General features: G+C 32.3%; 1 pseudogene; it reads right to left on the bottom strand.

Moving 5' to 3' along the window:
* Positions 1 to 2,369: 2,369 nt before the first annotated feature.
* LOC120612588 (phenylalanine--tRNA ligase alpha subunit-like) overlaps positions 2,370 to 16,496 on the bottom strand; it is a 36,333-nt pseudogene continuing 22,206 nt past the window's right edge.

The raw sequence follows: 16,496 nt of genomic DNA, 5'->3' as shown, positions 1-16,496 counted from the left end.
TAATTATCTTAAATATAAATGTGCCTAAATAAGGAGTTTCTCCCTCCAAAAAGTGCAAGTAAAAAAAAAAAAAAGATAGTACAGTTATACCTGAAGAGTTCAATACACCTTTATAACAAATAGAACAACTGCAAAGAAAATAAATAGGATATATATGTATATATAAATAAATAGAACAACATGTTTAATCAACTAGACCTGATTGACGTTTATAGAACACTGTACTCAACAAAAGCATTGTAAGTTTCTTTTCAAGTATATATGAAATATTCATCAATGTTAACCTTATTCTGGGTCATAAAAAGCTCAACAAATTGATAAGATCAGAAATCACACAAAGTATGTGCTTAGAAAATAAGATAATTTAAAGAGTCAATAAAATAAATACAAAAAATGCACAAAATTTTGAAACTAATTCACTTCTAAATAACCTAGGGGCAAAATACTCAAGAAAAAAGTTTTCAACTGAATGAAAATAAAAATGTTAACACATCAAAATTTGAGGGATGCATTAATAGCAGTACTTAGAGTGAAAATTATATTGAAAAATTAGCAATGCAAATTTCAACCACAGAAACTATAAAAAAAAATCAGGGATTAAACTGAACTCAGACATACAGGAGGAAAGAATAAAAAGAAAAATTAATGATATCGAATACAGTAAAATACAAAAAAATCGAAGAATTTCAAATATAGATTCTGAATATTTAAGAAAAATGATAAGTGCCTAGACAGACTGACCAACACACACACACGCGCGCGCATGCACACAATGAAGAAAAAAGAGTATTACGGAATACTAGAGACCCTATGTGTTGATAGTAACATTATGAAATACTATGAACAACTTTATTCACATAAATTCAACATCTTACATGAAATTCTCATAATTCTTTTACAAATACAAATGATCAAATCTCACTCAAGAAGTAATAAATAACCTGGATAGCCCTGTGTCTTTTTAGGAAATTGAATTATATGTAAAACACTTTGAATATGGAACCCCAAACCCAAATAATTTCACTGGTGACTTCTACTAAACATTTCACATTTGATATTTTCTTCTAGAAAACAGAAAAGGAAGAATTATTTCTCAACTATTTTTATGAGGCCAGCATTATCCTAATACCAATATTAGATAGATATTACAAGAAAATAAATGTACAGACCAATATTCCTCATAAATAAACTCAAATATCCTCCATAAAAATATTAGCAAATGGAATTATGCAATAAATAACAAGGATAATATATTACAACAAAATGGAATTTATCCCAATAATTCAAGGCAGATCTAACATCAATATATCAACCAATGTGATTCACCATATTAGCAACCCCCAAAAGAAAAAAGCTCAAGATCTTATCGATAGATACAGAGAATGCATTTAAAAAATCAATTTATGAGAAACTCTCAGTAAGTATGGAATGACAGAGAATTCCTCTGACTGACACGGATACCTAAAATGACCACTGTTAATATCATTCTTAATACTGAAGGCCTGTATGCTTTACCCTTAAGTTTAGCATCAAGGTAAGAACAATCTCTCCTGACTCATATTCAACATTGTGCTGTATGTGCCTGTCAATGTAATGATCAAGCAAAACAAATTAAAAGTTTACAGAATACAAATGTAGAAATAAAACATTGTTTATAGATGAAATGACTTTCTATGTGGAAAACCTGAACAACTCAGAATTTTTTCTAGAATTAATAGCTTGTCAAGTCTTAAGATACAAAGTCAACATTAAAATATCAATCTTATTTCTACCAACTAAACGATTGGAATTTTAAAAATTTCATTTACCATAGCACTAAATAAAATTGAAATATTAGGTAAAAACCTAACAAAATATGTTCAGGATCTGCATTTTGAATGCTATAAAACATGAATGAAATTAACTAAACAATAAATAAATGAATAGATATACCACGTTCCTGGACTGAAAGACATAATACTTTTAAAAAATGAATTATCCCTAATTTGATCTGTAGATTTAGTACAATCTCAATTAAAATTCCACAGGATTTTTGTGGATACCTGAAGACTCATTCTAAAATTTACATGGAAAGACTAAGAAACTTGAATAGAGAAAAATGATTTTGAAACTGCAGAACAAATTTGAAAGATTCACACATCTCAGTTTAAATACTTACTTGAAAGCTATAGTAATAACACGATTTCGTACTGGAAAACATACAGATCCATAAACCGATAAAATAGAATAGTCTTGAAATAAACTCCCCCAAATTTAGTCAACTGATTTTTAAACAAAGTTATAAAGCAATCCATTAGATGCCTTTCTCTCTCTCCATCTATATTCCATGTATACTTAGATATATTCGCATCTTTACCTCACAAACTATATTATCTATATATCACAAAATTCCCTCTATACCTGAATCCTGGTCGGCGTCCAGGCAGCACAGGACTGTCTTATACCATCTTCAGGTTCACCTTGCGGCCCACCAGCTCGCAAATATAGTTGATGCCACGTTTTATAATAGTCTGGCACTGCTGCGAGAGGCCCCAGGCAATGACTGACAGGTTCTCGGGGAGCCCCACCGACACCAGCATCTCAGGGCAAAAAAGCCCGGACATCCTAACCTCCACTCCTCCAGGCCTTGGTGATAGCTGAACGCCTCCACGCTGGGCTCTGTGTAGGAGCTGTAGGCACCTTGAAGCGAGTTAGGTGATAAGTAGTTTGGTGAATAACTCTCAAATAATGTCCGTACGATGGCCCAGGGTGAGGATGTAGTCAGCCACAATGCCCTCCGTCTGGTGCTCAGAACTCGGCAGGTACGTGGCGTCCACCATCTCGTTCCAGAACACAGGGCTGACGAAGTACTTGACGGCAGTGCAGGACTTCTCTTGGGCCAAGCCGCGGAGGACGCTAGCGGCAGCGGCTGACGTTGCGTACGCACGCAACTAGATTTTCCCGCCTGATCCGGCTTCCTGTAGTACTTGTTTCGTGTGAGCTGTAGCCGCCGCAGGAGCTGCAACGCTTGACCTGTTCGGCGTATTTCAAGGGAAGCTGTAGGACCCCAGCTGGATCTCACAGGAAGAAGGTGTCATGTTGGTCGTGTGGTGGGTGCTACTAGGCCTGAAAGAGAAGGTCAGAGTTCCAGAAAAAAGCTCTCAACGAAGTTGTCCGTTAACGTCCTGGTCAACCGCACCTGCCAGAAGTTCTGCCAGAATTGGGTGCGAACCTGGACAGGGTGTGCAGGTGGCCCTGTCAGGGAGGACACCATGGGCTGAGAAGTTGTAGATACGGCTTCAAGGGCCAGTCCTGCTTCGGAGCCGCTGGGAATCAGTTCTGGGCCTGGTCCACCTCTTGCTTGGAGATGCTGGTGCTGAGGGCACTACCTTGCTTACCCAGTAGGTCTTCAGGATCACTTCAGTTCGCAGCTTCCTGTTCTTGAGCTCGTGCCTCTTCTCACCCAGCTTCTCAGCCTGCCCTCCCGAACTAGATGGAGCCTCCATGCTTCTAACATCCGGAGCCCAGCGGCTGCTCTTTTGTCCACGGGGAACCATTTGTTGGACAAAGCTTTGTTGAAGGCCACTTTGCCTTTGAGCATGAGCTCGCTCTGGCCATTCCTTCCAGGGGACGCTGTGCAACACCTGGGTTTCATCGCTGCATGCCTGGGCAGTCTCCTCATGCTTGGAGGTAAGCTTCCACCACCATGTGGTTGAAATATTATAAGAAATATTGTATGTTGTGCAGTTGCCTATTAAGGTGGTATGATGTCACATACAGCTATTTTGACATAGTTGGAGAACCACTTGTCAAAGCCGCTGTTCTTGTTTGGATGTCATGTATGTGCTTGTCTGCTTCCTGGACGTGCGGCCGCTGAATATAATGGTCATAGCCTACTAGTGGGGAAATAAAAAAGATAAAACAGGTAACAAACTTCACTGTTTAATTCATTGTATTGTACCAAAGTTAATATTTTTTGAGTTTTATTAATGGTATTGTACTAAGGTTGATTTCTTAATTTTGATAATTGTCCTATATTATGTAAGATAAATATTCAGAAAAGTGGATGAATGATATAGTAGAACTGTCTGTATTATTTTTGCAACTCTCCTGTAAGTTTAAAATCATAAGATTATTATTTTTTAATTTTTAAAGTTTTGTAGGGTAACACAGAAAATTTCCTGAACCAAGAACAAAAAGTAATGATATGAAAAATGTCACAAAAAATTGGTAGATATAACATATCAATTCAAATACCACCAGCAATCAGAATGAGTAAAACCTTAGAGAATGATAAAGGAAATAGTATTAGAAACCAATTATCAGAACTAGAAAACAATATGTGCCATTAGATTAACTGTGCCCACTAAAGACTCACAAAATAAATGTTAAAATCTCTTTTCCTAAACACAGGCAACACATTTTCAAATCACACAGACAAAGATAAGATTGCATAAACTTAAAAAAGTAAAGTAAAATAAAAGCACACAAAGGATAACAACAGCAAAAATAGGCAATGCCGGACTTCTCACTGAAAATATTACATGATATGCAACAAAGGAGAAATTTTCTTCAGCATTTTGACAGAAATTAATTTTGAACCCATAAATATGCAACTAGCAAAAAATTAAGACCAAAAGGAGTGGGGAGGGGAAGCAAAGTCTTGAAGTGTTATCATAACTATCATTTCCAGAAAAAAGATTGCTTTAACATATGTTCCAGCAAAATGAAAAAAGGAATCAAGAAAATTAAGAATGAAGAACAGGAATTCCCACTGAAAAATATTCCAGGAATTGATGGGAAAACCCTTTAGAAAGCAGTCAGTGTTATATAGAACATTAAAAAAGTAGTGTAATAAAGAATCCGGATAATATCATTGATGTTAGAAGGATATTTTATGCTTCTGCAGAGTCTGTACAGTCAAATGTAATTAGACTCCAGGAAAAACAAAAGCTCTACAAAAATTATGTTCCAAATTGAATTAAAATGAAAATACAACTTGAGTTTTAGTATAAGAAAATTAAATGTTTATTTATTATTAAAATAAATAGAGAGGATGAAAGGAAACTTAGAGGTGATGGATATGTTTATGGCATTGATTATTGTCCAGTTCTCTAACAAATAATATTTACATGAACAATATAAATGTTTTTTTTTCCTGTTTCAATATTTAGGAACATTAAAACATGGATATTTTAATTTTTATTTGAGGACAAACTGTAAATTTGATAAACATGAATGGAAATTTAATGGTCCGAGTTTCTTAAGTTGGAAGGTAGAATTGGAGAAAATTTGGGCTAGGGGTATTTGTGTGTTTATTTTTTTAACCTTCCATAGGGAGTTAACTGTCTTCATTTAGATAGACAATAAATATTTACATATGTTATTCAAAATTAAAAGAAATATATAAAAAAACTGAAAGTAGCTTAATAACAAAAGGGTAGAAAAGGTAAAAAAAATGTTCTAAGACAAAATTCCTCATATTTCAGAAAAGGAAATAAATAGAAATAAAATTGACAAATCAAGAAGGAAAAATAAAACTATATTCTAGAATTCCATTGCAAATAATCAGAAGAACTAAAATAGAAACTGTTATATGTTGTTAAATCAGAGGGATATTACAAGAAGTGGGTGAGTCATTTTAATTGTGAGTTAGTACTGCAGCATAATGGTTTATTTTTTAATTTTTAAAATGTGCATTATTTACACATAACATTATACTATAACATTTTATAAAGTAAATTCAAATTTTTTAGGATGAGTTTTCAGTGGAAAAATATATCTGTTAAGTATGCCATTTATATTAAATTTGGTTGAGCTATGGTTTTCTTTTGAAAAACAATATTGACAGGAGTGACTGTAGAACATTGAAAATAGTGGCTAAAACAGGAAATTATAAGATAGGTAGATAGATGATGATAGATGATAAATAGATAGATATAGATAGATATAAAAAACCTAAATGGGATATATCGATAACATTTGAATATATTCTGTGACAGAAGCCTTGTTAGTCATCAGAATGTTTTTCAGCAGCATTAAAAATACTTCCTAAATTATTTTGCCATTAACTATTGTAACGAAATTAATTTAATTTAATTTATAATACTGAGATAATGTGAATTCTAGTAATATAAATTAAAAGTAATGCATTAGATTTGATGTTTTAATTAATTTAAACTGAATATCTTTTCCAATTGCAGAAATAGAATAATTAAAATTCAGCACAAAGTAAAGAAAACCTACTGAGAAGAAAATAATGTCACAGATTTCTTTATTATACTTGTAAAGCTCGATAAGACAATGCTTCTTGATACAACTTTTATAAAATTGAGTAGACATATATACATATGATTTTTCATAATTAAGTATAAACAAATTCGTTCATGACATTGTGAAATATATTTTACTTTCATCTCTTAGTTCTCTTCATGAGGCCGGAAGAGGATGAACAAAGGCCAAGCAAATAACACTGAACAGAACAAGGGTAACATAGGAACAGACCTTTGATGAAGATATTTTGTTTCCAAATATTCCTTGGTGAGTAGCCCTCTAAAAGCAGATGGCAGACTTTACTCACAAAGAATTGAAATTCTATGAGTAAAGTATGTTATAATGAATCAAATGTTATTCTTTCTATAAATGAAGAGATTATTTTATATCTCTGATGAATAATATATCATACCCTATAAAATTAGATTCACTTTTTGTTCATTTAATTCATGCTTATTCAGAGCCTACTGGATGACTATATTCTGTCCTTAATGCTGATTATATTAATAGTGAACAAAACTCTGCCAGTGTCTATAATCTAATATGGTGTATCACAAAATAAACAGTTAAATACATAAATCAGTTAATATAGGTAAAGAGACAAGTACATGATGATATATTTCACAAATATTATAAAGAAAACAAATAGCGTGCTGAAATAGTGAATAATAAGGGCAAGTGTCTAGACTAGTGGCCAAGTAAGGCTTTTCTGAGGAGACAATATTTAATTTCAACCATGAAAAACGGAGTCAACCTAATTATATAAGAAATGAGGGCATTCAGGTGAATAGGAAATGAATTTTAGGCAGAGGGACAAGGTATGTAAAAGCTGTGCATTTTTGGCGTAGTGAAAGAAGTTGAGGGTGAGACAATAACAGTTTTGAATATTTAAACAAAATATATGAACAGTTGTATATATAGAATGTGTGTATATTTGTGTATGTATAATTCATTTGAGAGATGGCTTGAGCAGTCGATAGAAGATAGAGAAATCCTAAAATGATGTCTGCTTTTATAAAGAACTATGGTCCTACTGATTCTTAGAGTCTGTGAACTTTTTGAATATTTAAGATAACATTTTCGACTGCTTAAGTAAAGGGAGATTGTTTTTTAAATCCATATTGTCTCACCTATTATAACTAGGGGTCATTGCTGTATATAGATAAATAAATAAAATCCCAAAGTAGAAAATGGCAATATTTATTCTTTGGCCATTGTATTTTAATGATTTGGCTTAGGTCATAAGCTGTAGTCTCCCTTGCTGCCTTGTTTCCTTGCTGATGTGAAGGAGGCTCATGCTCACTTAAAATGTTTCAAAAAGTAATAATTTACTATCATAAGCCTGCAAAGCAAAATTTGGTCTATTGAAAGCTGGAAAAGTATTGGCATGATAGGAACTAAGAACAAGAATTATCTTAAAAACTACATTTTATAATTCATTCTTCAGTTAGAGATACAGAGAACCAGAGAACTGAATAGTCCTCTTATTGCCACATTATCTGTTATTTAAGACAACTGGGACAAGTCAGTCTAGGACTTTGCTACCCTATTATGCTGCTTTCCAGACTTCAATCCCTACCCATCACAAAGTTTGGTGATTTCTCACAGGTCATCAAGACTTGCTATATTAAAATGTGTATGTATCAGCAAAGTAATTTTTCCAAGAAATGACTCTAAAAACTTTAATAACCTAGCATAAAAGAGTTTAATGGTAACTGTAGTTCATATACCTTTTCTTCACTTAAATGATATTTAGGCTTGTAGAAAAATGTTTTCAGACTAGATAAAGATTTACAGTAGTGGGACTGAGAACTCTAAACCTGCTTCAGTTGTCAATTCAACTTCTAAAGCACTTTTGTGTGTCACAAGGAACTTTGATTTATACTGGCCTCACGAAGAAACCTGATTAATAAGGAGCCAGCTAGTCCTCTAAAACAGCAGTCCCCAAACTTTTTGGCAACAGAGACCAGTGTTCCCATGAGAATCTAATGCCTGATGATCTGAGGTGATGCTTAGTCAGTGATGCTAGCGCTGGGGAGTGGCTGCAAATACAGATGAAGCTTGGCTTGCCTGCCCACAGCTCACCACCTCCTATGCAGCCTGTTTCCTAACAGGCCACGGACTAGTACCAGTCCCTAGCCTGGGGTTTGGGGCCCCCTATATCTAGAAAGAATATTTATTCAAGTGCATTTCACTTCTTTCTATATATGTGGAAAATAGATTGTAACGTTACACTTAAATATTGGTTACCACAGAGTGAGCAGAGTAAAGACACATTAGAAACCTGCTATGAAGAAGGATGGTGAGACACTATGGTGCATAATATAAAATATACTGGGAAATCATAACTGCAGATGACATTGTTTGGCCTATTGCAACTGGATTTGGGGTGAAGTATTTTTAGAAAAAAAAAATACCTGTTAGCATGTAAAGTAAAAGCAGAGCTTCAGAGTATTAACAGATTTCCGTAATGAAGTTGTCAACATATAATGGGAGAAAGGCCTTAGAGAACAATAAAATGTGAGTACAGTATGTAGATAGAGGTGTTAACATCAAAGGAAAAGAGGCTCAATCTTTCATAGAGTTTAGAAAAAAAAAATGTCCACATAATAATGTCCACATAAAGATCCGTTTTGATAAGATCTGTGATAGCCCGGGAATTTATAACACATGCTGACCTTGAATTTGTCACTGAAAGAGAAGGAAATGGATTGCATTGTTGTATTGAATAGAAAGAGTCTGGGATCAATGATGCCTTCTGATAACCTTGATAATTTTGAAAAAAAAAAAGAAAAAATAGAGTACAAACAGTAAAGAAATGATAGGTACTAGAGATTTGGGGGTGGGGAGAGAATTGATAGTACTTATTGACCAATGCAATATAGAGAATGGAGAAGCTCTAAACTGATATTCTTTCTTTAAAAATCCCAGATGTTTCTACTCATCATAAAGTTGTTCTTTATTAATATAAGGCTATTGATAACATTTTTCTCTTTTTTTCCCCAATGACTCAGTTCATTTCTGATTTTAAGTCCTTCCTAAAACATGTGGTCACTCTCATCATTAATCTAACCTGTTTCTGTACCCTACCCTTGAAGTATTTAAAACTTCAAACCACTTACCTACATAAATCCAACTTCCTCTGTCCCACCATTAAATCCCTGAACACCGCTGGAGGAAAACACACAATTGATCGAATGAGCATCAGTTCTTATTTCCAGTTTCAGTTGTCATTCACCACTACCTCCCAATCCTTCCTGCATCTTGGTCAGCAACCTTTCTCATCCAACCAATTTTTATACTCACACTAAGCTAATTTTTAATGGTCTTTAGTTCTTCACATATATACACATGTACATGCACACACACTCTAACAGACTGAGGCCATTATCCAGGAATTTCTTCTGTTTTTCTGCCCAACCCAAATTTTCTGCACCCACTCTCCTGCTTTTCTCCTTTTTGCTAGTGTAGTTGTTTTAAACAGATACTACATCTGTATAGAAGTCCTTATGATTTTCCTCTTTCTCAATGACTTGGTGCTATCAGTAATCATAATGATTTCTGTTAAACTAAATAATATAATTTTGCTCTCTGTCTCCTTAAATATGAATATTTTGCATACTATTGCTGTCAATAGTTATTTTTTCAATTAGTCCTTTACTAGGTCTGTTTTCACCTCTACTGTCTTTGCATGCCACTCTTTTGATATTCACTTTGATTTTCTCTTCTTTTTCCCTCCCTTTTTCTTTAACATCATGAACATAGGTTAACTCATCTACGTTCATGATATCCACTCAACAATTTAAGTCGATGACATTCAAATTTTATAAGCATGCCAAACTTCTCTTCAAGTGTTCAGAAAATTATAGTTTATTGTTCACTGGACATCAATTCCCTCCAATTTAATAATCTCATATTGAGCTAAATATATTTAACCTCCTACCCTTAGCATTACAGCCAACAAGCTTTTTTTTTGTTTTCTCTATATTACTGAATGACACCATCTCTACTAAATAGCGTAGGTACAGAGTAGTATATTTGAATTTCCTTTTATTATCTCTACTCTCACACCCAATTCTTGTCCATGTTTTGTTGCTATCACAACCTAAATACTTTTCAATCTCTTGCGCCTGCTCTATTTTTCTGACTGTGATCATTTCACTGCTCCTTCCTCTCTTTCTCTCTGTGTCTGGGTTACTCTAATAGTTTCTTACCTAATCTCCAGAACTTTGTTTTTATCTTCATTTATGTTTTTATGTTATGTATTTTAAATGTTTAGTCAGATTTTTCTACTTCTAAAACATAAATCTGTCATTCTGTTCTATTTTTTAAACCCCTTTAGTGAAGCCTCAGGTTCTTCAGTTTTGATGTCAAATCCTAAAGCAAAAACACTTTAGCCTCATTTTGTCAGTCATACCTACATGTAGTTCTGAATAAAGAGTTCAATGCTTTCTTGAGCCTCTTAGTTCTTAAATACCCTGTTTACTCCCCAGAGCCATCATTTCTACTCTCTCCCTGTCTTGTTCTTACTTCCTCAAACACCCCTTCTTAAAAAAAAACAAACAAACAAAAAAAAAAAATTAGGGTTTTTTTTTATTTGACACCTTTTTTTCTGGTCTCTTATTTTGTAACATCCAGTGTTGCATAACAAACTCCCTGTTAAACACTGATTTAGTTTTCTGTATTCTATACTTTCCTGAACTTAGAAACCATACCTTTTACTTCCAAAGTTATCTTTTACTCCTAAAGTATGGTATAGGTTATGGCATGTTATTTTCACCCAGTAAAAGTAAATCAAATGATTGAATAATGGAAAAGACTTAGGTAAGTAAGGGAAGGGTAGTGACATTGAAAAGATAAAGAAAAAAATGGTTTGAAAGCAAGAAAATTGTAACTGAGTCAGAACAGCCTCAATAAATCCCCAATTACTAAAACTTATAAAGGGAAAAATTAAAGAATAAAAATGAAATTTTACACTTAGCAATACTAGTATGTATTTTTAATGCAGACTTTCACTTGATTAGAAAAACAGTATTCGTGGTTTTTATAAAGCTTAACATAATGATTTTTAATGTGCTAAATTCCCGTAGATATTTAAGAGATTGTCATCTAGTGAAACAAAGGTCTAAAATTATTTTTTTTTTATTTACTCCTATATTAATTTGCACAATTCTTACCAGTCTATTTTGTTGATTGGAATTGCCTATTTCAAATGAGTACCATCTGCTTCTTGTTTCATTAAAAGAGTGTTATATCTGAAATTGTTCACATTCAAACTACCTATTAAGAGAGGATTGAAAATAAAAGTAATTACTGTTGAATAGTCGAATCAATTCACCAAAGGCTAATTTGACTATTGTCTAGAGTTTAACAACTCTCAATATGTACTTTTCCAAAACTGCAAATAACTACAATTAATCTTTTTCATGTATTATCTTATGTATAACCTTAGTATCATTTTTTGGATTATTCCTTTTGATGCTATAAAAGAGAATAGAAAATCATAGGTTATATTTGGAAGACATTTTAAGTTTATTCATTTATTCTGTAAGCATAAATTGAACATATAATGTATAATAAAACTCTGTAAGGTCCTCAAGTAATTTAATCCAAACTACTTTTTATCCCACATACTCATTCATTCATTCTTTTAATCAACATTTATCAAGTTCCTGCTTTGTTTTATATATACTAGACACACCTTCTTTGTTTCATATATACTAGACACAAGAGATTCAATAGTAAAAGGAAACAAAAACAAAAGAAACCCAAGAAGTTTCTTTCCTCATGGATCTCTATAATTTAGTATCTGAGCAAATTAATTTCCTTACATAAATTTAACATACATTCTAGGAAAAGAATACTTGACTATGCAGATGACAATGGAAAGCTCACTATTTAATTTTTTATTGTATTACTTTAATATAAAGTTCTTGGAGCCACAATTTGATTCTCTACCATTTCTATTAAGTGCCCTTCTTTTGAATGTTTAGAAGCCATATTGCATAAACACATTCCTATTATGCAAGATAGTCCTTTAGATATTTGAAGACAAAACTAATATTCATCTCTTTGTATCTATAAACAATGGTGGATACTCAGATTTAGGCTCATGTTAACTTTTTATCAAAATAGGCTCACGTTAACTTTTTAATGAAATTCAATAGTGAGCTTTTCAGCCTCACTGTTCGAATTTAAATGCAGAGTTTAAATATATTCCTTTAACATAGTCATTTATCTTATTTAGTATTCCAACCTGCCAAAAGTGTTTTTAATCATGATTGTGTAAGTTATCAAATTAGTTATTCTTTCTTTCTATATTCCTATAAACTAGAAGCTTAAATAGTTGTCTTTTTTATGTTTTAAGATATTACTGTAGATAACAAAATGTATAGTCCTACAGATTTTTTTCTCACTTCTTTGGCTGATGGAATTCTACAGTTCCTTGAAGACCCTATTCAAATGCTATAATTTTAATGTCTTTTTTATTTTGTACCTCCTGACTATTTTGGAGACATCTGAAAAATGTATATATATATATATACATATATATATATATATATATATGTATATATATATATATATGTATTATATATAACATATGTAACACATATAGCATATAATATATATAAAACCCTAGTTTCATTTTTTTATTCAAAGCCTTATTTCATGGGTAATACCAAAACGTTTGGTCTGTCTTATGTCTCATTGCCACAAATTACTAAAAGACTGTGCTGTGCGACTGTAATCCTAATGCATTTCCACTTCAGCTGCATGTTATCCATTACTTACCACTGTATTTCTTCTTCTCTTTGAAGACTTAAATTTCGAAGTAAATGTATTTCATTCAGTTTTATTTGCAACAGAGCCAAAATTAAACCAGAATGTTAATAGGTAGATTTCAAATTATAATCAGTGACACCCCTTGAAATTCCCATTAAGGAATCATTTATTATTCATATTATCTAACTCAACAGGTAATTTTCTGACTAAGTAAATAGGTTCCTTTGTTTCTGCCTGGAAGGACAATAATATCGGGCTATGCATTTAATGATTGCTATAAAAATAAAAAAGGACTTTTTTTTTTCATTAAAATTCATGCTATTCAGATTTCTGGCATTTCTGCTGCTACTAAAAAAAGGAAATGGTGTCCAACGTAGTATTATTAGCCATGTGCATGCTTATTCCCATGTCCTTGACCCTGCCTGTGGAGCAGCTGATTGTTTTCAGGGATTATGAGTATTCCTGTCCTCACTTTGTGTGTCCAGGCTGGGACTGGTTTTGAGATGAATTAAACACTCATGAGTATGCAGACGTAAGATGAGTTTCATATTGTTCTGTGCTATAGATGAATTCCTTTGTGTGGAAAAAAATTGACTAATCTTTCCATGAATGTTCAATAAAGCAAGGCAACACTTCTACATATCTATAGAGAATTTATCAATATTTTACTTTGTCCAAAGAATAGAAATATCCACCTAGCTGTTATGTCATGGTATCCAGTTTTTAGAGCGTTATTATATTTTCGTGACTTGGCTTTCAATTAACATATCATTAAAATATGGATCAAAAATCTCATTGGGATGATGTAGATGACTAGAGAAGGATTTTTGAATGTTAGTATTTGGAAGCTGAGTGACCTGTTCAGACAGGAGAATAATGTGATCTGCCAAATAATAGCTCACAATTTTAATCTGATTACCAGTAGTGTATTATTTATCTTTTGAACATTTTTTAATTTAATTTTCAATAGAAATGTTTCATAAATTATGAATGGACCTTTTCTATATGGAAGGCTCATAAGTGAAACTAAAAATGCCTGGGGTTGACTGGGCTACACACATTAATGACTGGGAAGGAAGTGGTTAAATATAGAGGGTTGTGCCATAATAGGATACAGGACTATGTAGACATACCAAAGAAAGAAAAGAGGGACAATATTGTAGTACAAACGATTGTTCTGGTGGGAAAAAAAAAAAATACACACATACACACACACACATACATATATATATACACATATATGTATATATATATATACATATATATGTATATATATATATACTGATAGAATAGGAAGAAAAGACAAGAAAGGGTTTTTTCCCCCTGATAAAAAAATGTAAATATAGTTTTCAGTTTTTCCATGAGTCAGAAAGGAAAATTTATTGACTTTATAAATTAGGAAAGGGAATAAAGATCACTATGATTTGCTAGCAACACAAAATAAAGGCATGCAAATTGACAGTATATGAAAAATAATACAAAATTTGGCATTAATATTGTACTCCATATAATTTAACTTTTGAAATAAGTAGGTGAAAATTGAATTGTGAGATAAATTAATGCAGTGGTTATAAAGTTTCTCCCTAAAATGCCTTTTAACTATTTTTACAACCTCATTTATGTGTTTAGTAATGAACGGATTGGTTGTGGTCACTTAACTAGAATATCGAATGGCAAGTAATCATAATGCATACTATTATCCTTTCTTGAACTTTCTTCTTTTTTGGCTCTACAAGTTTTAATTATCCTTACTCTTAGTCCATGCTAGTTTTCCTAACCTACCCGTAGAAATATTCTGCCTATTATGAAAGGATTTTTAAAGCTCCACAGGAGTTATTCAGCTCAATGTCAGACATGCAGAGTTAAGTTCCCATCAAAAAGAAACAACAAAAGAATATCACTCTCCTTGGGATACTGGGTAAATAATTTTGACTGTATATTCTATTATAACAATCACATAGAGTTGTGGAAAATAATCACATACTATTTCCTCTAAGAATAATGGTTATTAGTACACTGTGAATTCCTGAAGTTTATTTTTGTTCTTTTATATAAATGTTTTATATACTCTTCCATAAACTATAAAATTGAAAGTTATATTTAAAGTTGGCAAAAGATAAATCAGATAATTAGAATTTAATGACAATGATTTCATTTGATATTATTTTTACTCATATTAATAAAGTCAATAACATGACAATTTAATAAAATATTAAACACTAATCAAAAAATGAAATAGGAAGTCATTAACATATATCTGGCAAAATTCAATTTTCATCTTCACATTAAACACTCAAATGCATATTCCTTGCTACTGGTTGCCTTAATTATAAGTGCTTAAAAAAAAAACCATCTTAGAAAAAATGAATATGTGTATTTTTCTTTCATTTTATTATTTTTGATGAAACATTAGAATAGTTAATGGTAATTGAATGTAACTTGTGTATTTCAGATGAAGGCAGTGTTTTCAGTAGATATTTGTCTATTTAAAAGACAATAAAGACACAATCAAATGTTCAAGGAAAAACCACCTTTTACTCCAGTTTTAAAGTATATTTCAAATATCGATGATACTTCTTTCAAAATGTGCCAGATTAAACAGCAGCCTCTTGAAAAGACCTCTTTGCCTGATAATTGCTTCTCTAGCTATTTTTAATATTTTTAAAACAATATTTGTGGTAAAATACTTAACATCTACTCTCTTAACCAATGTTTAATTGTAAAATACATTATTGTCGACTATAGTTATTTATAGTACAATGTAATAATTTTCATATTTCACCCATACTAATAGATTCAAAGTACTATTTACATCAGGTGACTTCAAGAATATCTGTCTAAACTATGGGCGGTGAACATACAATGCAATATGTATATGACTTACTGTTGAATTGTACACTTGAAATTTACTGGATTTCATTAACCAATGTCACCATAATAAATAAATGGAGGGAAAAAAGCCCCCCCCAAGAAAAAAAAGAATATATGAGATTCTCTTTTCTTCTTTTAGCTTTATGTTAATGATCCCCACAAAATAATTGTATTCTCTCAAGAAAAAAAAGAATGTCTGAGATTCTCTTTTCTTCTTTTAGCTTTATGTTAATGATCCCCACAAAATAATTGTATTCTCTCAGCTCAGTCTGAATAAACTTCTTCTATCAACTATCTGTACCTCTCCACACCCCTATTTAAAATCACATGTACTTTTAGAAGGTAGCTTAAATTTAATTTTTTATTAAATCTTTATTATCCACTGTAATACCTGCAAGTATGTTATCTCTGAAATATAATCTGTAACAGATTTAAATATTGTTCTATGTAGTACAACACAGCGCTGCCTTCGTTATCTTCCTCCCTCACTCCTTTGTGCTTTTCCTTCCTCTCTCTCTCTCACCCTGTAAAATTGAAAATATTTCCTGCCCGCCTTCCCACCTGCCCCCTGCCTGTCTCCCACCTGCCTA

The sequence above is a fragment of the Pteropus medius genome, unplaced genomic scaffold, assembly GCF_902729225.1.
Source record: "Pteropus medius unplaced genomic scaffold, Ma_sr-lr_union100, whole genome shotgun sequence".
NCBI lineage: Eukaryota > Metazoa > Chordata > Mammalia > Chiroptera > Pteropodidae > Pteropus > Pteropus medius.
The sequence above is the reverse complement of the archived record's forward strand: the minus strand, read 5'-3'. Positions and strand labels throughout refer to the sequence as shown.